At 41.0% G+C, this 11,674-nt stretch overlaps 1 pseudogene; it reads right to left on the bottom strand.

Moving 5' to 3' along the window:
* Positions 1–5,252: 5,252 nt before the first annotated feature.
* On the bottom strand, positions 5,253–5,684 carry LOC145995072 (protein GVQW3 pseudogene; annotated as a pseudogene).
* Positions 5,685–11,674: the final 5,990 nt, after the last annotated feature.

Raw genomic sequence — 11,674 nt, 5'->3', positions numbered from 1 at the left:
ACGGTAGCATATTGGCCATGGCATAAATGTTAAGGAAAATGCTTTAGTCTAAAGAGGACCTTACACTTTTATGCCAGTGGTGCGTATGGGTGGGGGTTATATCTGGAAGCAAGCATACCGGAACCCCGCACACACAAAACCACCCCCTGACAGTGTGTTGGTTGCAATGGGACACCGCTGTTTGTGTTTATGTGTCATTTGACTTGCATCTCATCACTACGCTTAATGGAAGGGTCCAAATGATTCCATTAGCCATATAGGAACGGAAGTGCGTAAATCAAATTTCAGTGGATGTTTGCATTTATGTATGTCCTTATGGGGCCCCGGGGTTAGTTGCTGGGCATACCAATTGCCTCCACGTATCTCGCGTACAGATAACAATCTGCTTGCGTGCTGGTCCTAACGATAGCCAACGAGGAAAGAAAAAGACATGCAGCGTTGCCACTACTTGTTTCTTTCTCCCCCTCTGTACAGGCAGAGGAAAGGGGGTACTCCAGCCGGCATCAAGTACGTTGAAAGATAATGTTCGCTTGAAGTGCTTAACTGGTTACGACAATCTGGTTAATTGGGTTATATTTATTTCTCTACAATGTAGGAAGTGTGCGGGGTAGCCCGATGACGTGCGTATTTGTGTTCGGTTTAGTTTCACTCACGATCTCCCCACACTGTCGTCCAACAAAGGATATTACCGTGGTTACGTGGGTATAAATATTAGTACAGGTATCTTTACGAAGAAATATCCGCAGGGTTCATGTCGGTAGAAAACAAAGGGGAAAAAAACGTTAACCTACAAAAAAATTGCTGGTGCCGTTAAAACGTCGCGATGGTGTTTCAGTTCTTTAAATTTGTTTGATATTTACGTGGTCTGTTTGTCGGGACATTTTATTTTCCCAAGCGACGATGTTTGAACTTGGCTGTATGTTTTTAAACTATACCTTGACTCTAGCGTAATTTTCTTGGGTGGTCAGCGCGTCGAGTCCCATCCCTACTCTTTTCCAGCCTTCTAAACAGGATTGGGTACTATTCCTGTCAAATAGTTCAACTGTCCTCTCGAAACCGTGCCAACGCCGAATGTGTACTGTTCATCTGAGAATCAAACCCAGGTCCACTCGTACCCGTTTAGGTCTTGTCAGGTTGGGCAATGTTTACTCAAGTCCACTTTATGCACAGATAGCCTAATCGGGCCAACCTACATTTGAAAGTGGGAATCGAACCACTGTGCGATGTGCCTCGACTGGATGAAACCGGAACCCTTGATTACAAGGCAAAGGGTTACAAAATCCGGATAACTGATATCCGGATTTGAAACTATCCGATATCCGTTTCGGGTGGAATGGATAATACGGATATCCAGATAAAACAGATAATGATGAAGGATTTGTAAAAAATCCGTACAGTGAAATACGAAAAAGACTAATAAGCCCGTAAAACGGATACATTATAAACTGGCAGGATAAAGTACACATTCGGATATCTAGACATTTCGGATAATCTGGATATTTGGATTTGGCCGTCTCTAGTTACAACTAGCTCACCGGGGAAGGCCTCTCAAGCATTCTGATAACGAGACAGCTGGGGTATACCATCTTTCCCCTCACCCCCAAACACAGATTTCGAGCACTGTTCACAACGATAAAAGTGAATGGTTTATTGCTGGAATAATGACGGAGCAAAGAAAAAACGTTTGTGACAATCCTGTATTGCTCTTATGAAAACTACGCCTCGGAAATGTTCCGTACCTAGACTAGTTTTATCAATTGAATTTATTTCCTTGCATCTTCCGAGTAAATCCCAAGGGTTTACACCCCGTTACATGACATCGTGCAGAGGATCATCTCATCGCATGATACTACCCATTAAATGTAACGTATGTTGTTGGCATGAACTCTTGGCGGAAAATGTGGAAATTAATGCCTAGGGGGCAACGGAATCGTAAGCTGCTTAGTGTGTTGTAATGAAACTCACTGTTAATATTTGCCCAGATATAATCGTGCAGTATAAGTGCGACAACATATCAATCCACTTTCACTTTTCAAGATGTCTACATTGCACAATGATGGTCGAAAGCCCTCTTGAACACAGAAGGGAGAAGAACGTGTAGCTATTTCCTTGGAGGAAACTAAAACAAGCCTGAAATTTTGTTCAAACGAATGCGCAGAAATTTGCGCTTACGCAACTCCCAACATCTGAGATATTGGGATATAAGAACATACAAAGAAAATTAGAGCTCGTGTGTAGCTGAATAGCTTTCGCCTGTGCTGTGTATGGTCCCGGGTTCGATCCACGGAGAATGTCCAAACCGGTCTAAATCAAGTATCGTGAGGATAGTCGGGAAGCTACTTGGAGGCAGCGAGCTCCGGTTGTGAAACCCAGTAAATAGCGGCGGTATGACTTAATGCGCTGATCCCGTGTCACCCAGTGAAAATTTCCCGCTTCTCTTCAAGTATAGCTAGCGTATGTGTAAATAACACCCGATATTTAGTTTTAAGTTCACTTTATACACAGATAGGTCAATTAAGACCGGATATACAGTTTAAAATTGGATCTCGACGACTGTGTGCCGGCCTCCGTGGCGGAGTGGTTATCATGTCGTACTACAACGCCAGGGGGCCCGGGTTCGAATCCCGGCCTGGGCATAGATGTTTGTGAGTGTCCATTCATCAATTTCATCATATCGTCACTCATCCCCATCTTTGCAAATTATCCAGAAGTGGCACAAAAAGTAAAGTAAAATAAAGCAAATCAATCAATCACTGTATGCCCCCCCCCCCCCCGGGGCATGGAACCCGAGACCCCTGTCATGGGTTATGGAGGATACTCTACAGAGTACTGCATACCTTGCAGGAATTGGTATGCCTACCCTGTAGGATTCTATTTCATTTTTGTTACTTTACGTCGCCCCTCTACCATGGCAACGCCGTAACTACAACCCGGTAACTCACAGATTCGAATCCCGGCCTGGGGCCTCATGGCGTAGTGGTAAACGTCGTCGCTTTGTAATCGAGAGGTCCCGCTTTAGATACCCGGTGGAGGCGCATAGAGGTTAGGATTCCACTTTAAACTGTAGGGCATGAGCGTCGGCAGGGGGTGGGGAGTTTTCGAACGGATCGGTGGACCCCCCTTGAAATTGACATTGTTCATTTATAGATGCAAGAAAGTCTAAGGTTTGTTGCTCTTATTGCTAAGAACAGAAATACAGTTTATTTACTTAGTATTCGAAGAGAATAATCAAAGTAAAAATGCATTGTATCGAAAACATTGAGTGAAAAATACACGAGCAAGGTTATATTCTAGCATTTCATCCAAAGGACAAATGGTTTCACAGTTTTCAAAATTCTAATAATTACAGTTGTAGGTGAGAGGTCACACAAGAAACTCTATGAAAGAAGAACAAAAAAAAAAAAAACTTACATTTAAAACCTTTTCTTGAACGAGACGTGCAAAAGTTAATATCAAAATGCATTTCAGATGCTAACTGCATAAAATGCAAAAGAAATAATTGAAAATAGTTTAGTTATGCTGGTATTCACTCGTTTGGTGGATCGAGTTTCACTATTTATGTATATGGTTATTATTTCGAATAATTTGTTTGTTTATAATATTATTCTATAATAACATTTATAACCGTGGTAATAATACTTATTATTTGTCGACTATTCAATTTTTATATTTGCCTGACCCCCCTCCCCTGCAAAAATTTCTGGCAACGCCCATGGTCCAGTCCCGATTAGCATATACGAGGGTCACTATTTTTATTTTGAGCCTTGGCAACACTGATTGAAGTTAGGCGCGATTTGACGTTTGCACGGAATCGTCTGGCATTATTGACCATAACGTACTTCAAATGTTTTGTCAATAGCTTCATTTGTGTTGTTTATGTTGCCTTGGAGATTGCGCGACAACAATAAAATGGAATTAACTTGTGAACATTTTCGTGCGATGATTTCTTACGATTTTCGACGTGGATTATCAAGACAAGAGTGTATCGATCAACTTACTTCCACATTTGAGGATGAAGCCCCATCCTTTGCCACTGTGAAACGCTGGTATAACGAATTTAATCGTGGCCGCCATTCGCTCACCGACGAGATTCGCGAAGGTCGTCCAAAATCAGTTGTTGTTCAAGAAAACATTGATGCTGTGCAAAACCTAATACTGCAAGTTCGTCATTTGACATACTGTGAGATTGAGACAACCATAGGCATTAGTTCCACCAGCATATATAAAATATTACATGATCATTTATCTGTGAGAAAGGTATGTTCTCGTTGGATCCCACACAATTTGACAAAAACTCAAAAAAGACGCTCGCGTCAATTGGTGCAAACAAATGCTCAATAAATACAATCGTGGTGCTTCAAAAGACGTATATAAGATTGTAACAGGTGACGAATCATGGATATATGCATATGAGCCGGAACGTAAACAGCAGTCGACTGTATGGGTGTTTCAAGATGAACCCAATCCAACAAAAGTTGTTCGCGCTCGAAGCACATAGAAACAAATGGTCGCCTGTTTTTTCGGGAAAACTGGTCATGTGGCAACTGTGCCTTTAGAGGAACGTAGAACGGTTAACTCTGAATGGTACACAACAATTTGTTTGCCAGAGGTCTTCGGTCAAATACGGAAAACAAACAAACGCCGTCGGATCATTCTTCATCAAGACAATGCCAGCTGTCACACATCTCATCTTAACAACCGACTTTATGAACAGTCAAAAAATCGAATTGATGGGTCATCCGCCATACAGTCCTGATTTGGCACCCAATGACTTCTTCTTGTTCCCGAATGTCAAGAATAAATTGCGTGGACAACGATTTTCGTCGGCGGAAGACGCCGTTGATGCGTTTAAAAACCATATTATGGAGGTGTCTCAAGAAGATTGGAAAAACTGCTTTGACAAATGGTTCGAACGAATGCAAAAGTGTATTATTGACCATAAGGAGAATACAGGGTTTGTCCGGAAAGTAATAGGACTGAGTCGATTTAAAAAAATTATTGAGCCAATCGTTACAATTCTTTAAAAACTTTCAAAGTAGTCTCCTTCTGCGTCGATACAGCGCTGCCAGCGCGATTTCCAATCATTGAAGGCGTCACGGAAGGCATTCTCCGGAATAGCCTTTAGAGCCGCGGTGCAGGATGCTTGGATCCCCTCTGTCGTCTCAAAAGATTGCCTCTTTGTCTCGGGATCATACTCAAAGATCCATGACTCGTCACCTGTGATAACGTTATCCAAAAATTGGGGGTCACTTTCACACATGTTCAAATTTTCTTGGCACACTTCCACTCGCCGCAACTTGGTCGTCAGTAAGCACTTTTGGGACCATCTTCGCGCACACCTTGCGCATGTTCAAATGCTCCGTCACAATGTCATGAACCACAGATTTAGGTAAATTTAACATCTGGGCAATTAAGCGAATACTCAGTCCACGGTCTGAGTTCAAAACTTCGCGCACACGAGTCACATTGTCGGTGTTTGTCGAAGTCGAAGGTCTTCCAGCACGGTCTTCATCGGCGACCTCTTCCCGGCCCTCCGAAAAGGCCTTGTGCCACCGAAACACACCACTTCTTGCTAAAGTATCATCTGGGTAAGCCTGCTTGATCATATCAAACGTCTCTGTCGCAGATTTACCGAGTTTCACACAGAATTTAATCGCGTACCTCTGCTCTAACGAACGCTGCATTTTCGGCTTGCACCACTCACAGAAACACGTCGCGCGAAAAAGCCTGTCCTGACTCTCCGGGTGCTCGGAGACAACTGACTAGCAGCTTGTAGGTTAGGTAGGAACCCCCTCTACCGAATACAGTCAGTGCGCGCGCGCTCCGAAGTACAGTCGCGGCGAAAAAAAATCAGTCCTATTACTTTCCGGACAAACCCTGTACTTGGAAAAACAATAAAGCAGTTTTCAATGCCAAATTCCTGTTATTTCATTGTTAGGCTCAAAATATAAATAGTGACCCTCGTATGTGCATAAAGTGGACTGTGAATCCCGGCCTGAGCATGGATGTTCTGTTTGATTGTCCCTTTATCAATTTCATCATATCATCTCTCCTCCTCATCTTCGCAATCAGGAAAAATGCGAGAAAAGCCGAGTAAAATAAACCAAGTCAATCAATCGAATCCGGCAACTTCGATAGTGAAATCAAAAGTTGACTACTTACCTCACACGGCCACCGAGCAGTGCAAAGAGTTTAGGATAATAAAGTTGCGCCTTTTTTAAGTGTCTAAAACTTAGCTCTGTGAAGATGCGAAGGGATCTAAGTGACATTCACAATATATAAATACAGAAAACGATTGCCCGGGTATTCTTTTAATGTGCGACACCGGACGTTGGAACAGTGGATGCATCTATCTACCTGTGCGAAGGACAGTCGTTGTGAGTGGAGAGAGAGACCGAGCCGTTCGCCTGTCCCACATGGCAGGTCCGGAAACTGCTCTCCATACCAGATCGTGGCTCCAGACGTGGGGCTGTAAACATCGGTGGCAAGGAGCGCGCAGTGTTTGAAAGGGAAAGCGGAAGGAAGGCGTCAAGAGACTAGATTGGCACATCTGTTCACCAATATTATGTTTCTGCCAGCTGAAAAAGGCAGGGAGGAGAATTTTTTTTTACCACCAAGAAGAAAAAAACTTTGAGAATAATCCTGGAAAGAAGACTTTGACCGAGGGAGTGGTCCTTGTTCTATATTAAATTCCAGCTCACTCCCGACCCAGTTTATTATTTTTTTCTTTTTAACTCTTCCCTTACTCTTGGCGCCGGGCGCGGTTTACGGAAGAAAATAACACCGGAAGTACGTCACGACTGACTCTTCCTTCTCCTCCGCAGGTTTTGCACAGGATGAGACCTCCTTCGGTCAGCTGACACGGTTCCGCATTCATTACGAACAGATCAATGCGACAGGGTCTTAGCTGACCTGCGTTCTCTTCTCCCCTACGAAGGAAGAACGCCTGTTCGTAGTTTACATTGATTTCTTTTCTGTTTTCTTGACAATCGTTCTGCGCTAATTTTATCGTGACAAGAATGACGAAAAACTTAAGGCTGTACAGCCCGATCGCCATGGTTCCTAAAAATTTTCACCTGGCGCCAGAATTTTTAAATTCAGTTCTTGGATTTTTTAAATATATATATTCCCAGTGGCTAATAGTTTTCTTGTATGTACACATTGCTTGCATTTATTTTCATTTTGACTAAAGATACAGTTATAACTAGAGACCGGATGTTTAGGCACTAAAAACATACAAAATAGGCAGGCAAATAAACACTTATAATTTTCAAAATAGGCAGTTAAATAGGCATTAAAATACAAATAGGCAATAAAAAGGCAATGAAATTTAACTCAAAGTAATGAAGATAGATATACAAAAAGAAATAGGTGTTTAAATGATATAGAAACATACATTCTTTATAGTTGCTTAAAATAAACCAGGAGCTCATCATTAGAGACAGCAGTCCAATATTGTACTTAATAAATCACTGCAAACAGGAGTCACGTCAGCCCAAAATTTTCCATTGTATAATGGCTACACACAATAGTCTGGCAAAATAAATTGTTGCCTACTTCCAACCAGTACGCAAATTATTTAAATATACACTTTATCACTGCACACAGGGTTATTTCAGTTAAAAAAAATTACACTCTATATTCCACACAGCAGTTCGAACTAAGAAACTATTTAAATGCATTTCAAGTTTGTACTGTACGGTATGGCAGTCTCTGAATAAGAAGCACTAATTGTGGTTGCACATCACAACACGGTATTTCTTCAGGTGATCAACCGACAAGTTATGTCTGCAATCAGACAACATATTTTTTAGAATTGAAAGAGATCTCTCGACCTCCACAGACGTTACCGGAGCATACTTAAAGCACACGAGAACATGTGGATCTAACTCAGTTTGTATATTTTCACATTTCAGAACTTGTTGAATTGCCCTTAATTTGTCCAAGTCCTTATTAGCTGCAATAACTCGCTGTTATTTTTAAATTTCTTGGAAGCATCGGAAACTAATCCTGGGAACAGGAAATTGTATGCACAGAGTTCAGTCTGTCCCAATTTTAAAGAAAATGCCTAGAATAGGCAATATCTGGCATTTATGAAATAATATAGGCAATATCGTATGAAATAGGCAAAATAGGCAAAATTAAATTGCCTTTAAATGAAGCTAATTCCTCCCCCCTGGCCTTCGCAACATTCGTTTTCATCATATCTCTAACAGGATAGAATAGGCATTTTGCCTAACATCCGGTCTCTAGTTATAACAATGGTTAACAATTTTTTAAACAAAAATAATCCATTATATAATGGATGTTGTCAATGCTACATTGTTGTAATATAGCAACTTAACTGTGAAAAGAAGCAGTCTGTTTTGTTTGTATTTCAGATAAATGTTTTTTTGATCACTTTATATTTTATTTAAAATTATGAATCCCAAATATCATCAGGTAATTCAAATTCAAATTCATCAAACTGTTTTCTTATGCTTGTAATAACGTAAACTACAGGAAAATAATTCCCAGTGGCGTATGCTGAGTCTAAGACCTGGTTATCTCACTATGACACCTGAAGGAAGAGAGAAGACTGGACTCATTTTTGACGTCTTCAAGGAAGCCACGTTGCCATTCCAAAGGTAGTCACAGGTTGCCAACTTCTAAGAATTCAGGTTGCCAACTCCTAAGAATACAGGTTGCCAACTCCTAACAATCCAGGTTGCCAACTTCAGAATCGCCATTATCTTCTTTTTCAAATCAGCTTAATTCACACAGTTTCTAATAGATTTCTCTTAAGTATTTTACTTTCTAGGCTTCAGGCTTCGCAGATAGCCTAGCTAGCCTGGAATATACGCTCCTGTATATTCCATTACTTTTTTTCAATACCGAGTAGTCATGGCATTATAAATTTTTGCACTGTTGCTAGCCGAATTTTAAAATCTGCACCTATATGGTGGACTTGGCCATAAATTAGAATGTATTGCATAGTTATTCACGCTTTTACCAAGAATTAATAATCTTGTATTAATTAATAAATGAAATGTTTGAGTATCACATGTCATAGTATATCTTAGTTGGATACATGGCTCTTTTTGGCCTGTATTAAAAAAAAAAAGTCTCCTGAGAAAAGTGTGTGCCGCTTGATATATTTCTTCTACCCCTTGAACCTTGCACTTAGACTCCCATCATGAGGATGGCAATGGCGTGTGTTTCTTTGCAACCAATCACCAGAAGTAATGCATAAGGAAACCCTAGGAAAATATACGTGCATCAAAATTTTAGCGTCCTAAATTTATCCATGAAATCCTGAAATTTTCTTTTTTGCGCTGGATCTGTCTAAATAAACGTCTGATTGTCAATATTAATATTGACGCACACTTAAAAAGAATTTTTTTTTTGTTAGGATCAATGCTTTTTTACTGACGAAGACTAGTTTTGACTGGTAGAGATGTAATTTGCGGAGACAGCTCGAGGAAAACCTCCTCACCAAGACAACCGTCTGGTAAAAATGCAAAAGAAGAAAAATATTATTCATTTCAGTGTGTGCAATATATATCGCAGAGATCTCATTTTTCTTGCAAACAAAGAACATGGTATGCTTAGCTCCCATAAAGTTATGATTTATTTTTCTCGAAATGTTAACTCGTGCCTTTTGTATGTTTATGCACCGTGGCAAATGTCCTTACGTAACTTTTTTCTCCCCCTATCCAACCGTCCTTCTGCATTACACTGTTTACTCCTGGAGATGTAGTCTAAATTGGCTCATTAAATTAAGAGTTTCTCCTTGCTCCATCGCTTTCGGCCGGGCGGTGACTTGGAATAGATTCAGTTCTTCCTTTGGAAGAAGAGGTTTCTTCGACGTCAGCACTGAACGCAGATTACTGCGAATTTGTCAGATATGATTTTGTCGTTACGAAACTGCTTGGAAAGTCGGCTGAATTTGCCAATATGGACGCGGTGAAGTACATATAAACTGTATTGGCCATCTTGCAAGAGGTTCTCATTTAAATATATCAAGAGGCATAACATGCAAAAATTTATCGTGGTTTTGACCTTTGGCAATTTTCCTCAGGCTCTTCAAGTCTTCATCATGGTCTTCGTACCTATAACCAGTCCCAATATGTGTTCCATATCTAAGGATTCCTTGTTTTTCAATTGCAGTCTTTTTTTTTTTTTCCACCTAGTTACAAACTTCACAATTATCTTCGCCCACGGGACGAGACGGGACAGGCTTTTAAAAATTCGAGACGAGACGAGATTGATCGTGTGTCCCTTTGACAAACGAATATTTTCGAGACGAGACAACATTTCACAGCATTTCCACGAGACGAGACAGGCCAAAGTCTCGTCTCGTGGGCAACACTATCTTCTTGATATATCTGTTCACTTCTTATCCAACACCTTTTGTCACCAGTTGAAGAATTCTTGTAATCACAAACCTTACCTCATCTTCTGCTTGTTGTATCTCTCCAGTTACCAATGAAATTTATAAGCATTTGGAAGTGTTTACGGCTAAAACTTTTCTCTGCTGCTAGTCCATATATTAAAATATTTTCAACTGGCTGATATTAGAAATATTTTTTTTCACTTTTCCACTGCCAGGAATAATTTCCTACATCTCTAAGGGGGGAGAAATGCTGCAACAGATTCGTAGGTTTGCAGATCTACAAATTAAAAAAAACAACAAAAAAAACCTCTTGTCAACATTGCCTATTTACAGAGATGCAGAGAACGTAATCTCACACCCAACTTCGCTACATACTAACTTGACGGATATTTATTGATTTGGTTTATATTACTTCGCTTTTCTGCCACTTTCGGCCAATCGCGAAGATGAGGATCAGTAATAATATGATGAACCTGGTGAAGGGACACTCGCAAAGAACACCCAGGCCGTTGACTGAAAATTTCCATTAGTTCATATTTTATTTACATGTGTATTTAATATTTTCACTTCAGATAACTAGTATTCCCAAAGTATGAAACCAAGGAATTTTTTCCTTGTGATAGTAAAATTCTTCTAAAACTACCTTCACTGCATTGAGACATCATGGAGCGAAGTGGGTCTCGTCATGCAACGTTAAAGCAATCTACGGTACATATTTAGCTTCCTTGGAATGTAGCATCCGCTGTGACTCCAGCTCCTAAGAGCATTCCCGCGTGCGATTCGCAGGTGATAGAGCAGAAAAACACTTTGGAATCTCGACCCCCGGACGTGGCAAAGATTGAGAGCCCGTAGCCCGAACTTTCGCACCTACTAAACAGTATTGTTCGCTAAGATTGTCAGGAACTTAACTTTTAAACGGGTTGAGTTATAGCCGAGTGTGTTCTGTGTGGATGATCGGAGAACCCACCGCGTCAAACTAATCGGCGGAGTCGGCTACGAAACTTCACGCCGGTTGATCCCATTCACCAGTTCCCTCTTTTCCGTTGACTGAGCACTTTTTCCCCCTGCACCCTGCCTCGATATCCCATTACCGGCCCAACATCTGACGTTTCCGCTGCTTCGAGTTCAGTATGTGAAGTTCATTCTAGTTTTGTTTCTGCGTGTGTGTGTTTACGAGTATGTGATAATGTGCATGTGAGTTTTGGACGACTATAGCTGAATGAGTTTCTGGGGGAAATTCTTCTGCGTTTTTTCCCCTTCGCTTACCTCAAGGTCAGGCGAAGGTGTTCCCTTGCCAGG

This window comes from Lepisma saccharinum, chromosome 11, assembly GCF_977018435.1.
Source record: "Lepisma saccharinum chromosome 11, izLepSacc3.1, whole genome shotgun sequence".
NCBI lineage: Eukaryota > Metazoa > Arthropoda > Insecta > Zygentoma > Lepismatidae > Lepisma > Lepisma saccharinum.
Note: the sequence above shows the minus strand (reverse complement) of the source record. Positions and strands in the feature narration are given on the sequence as shown.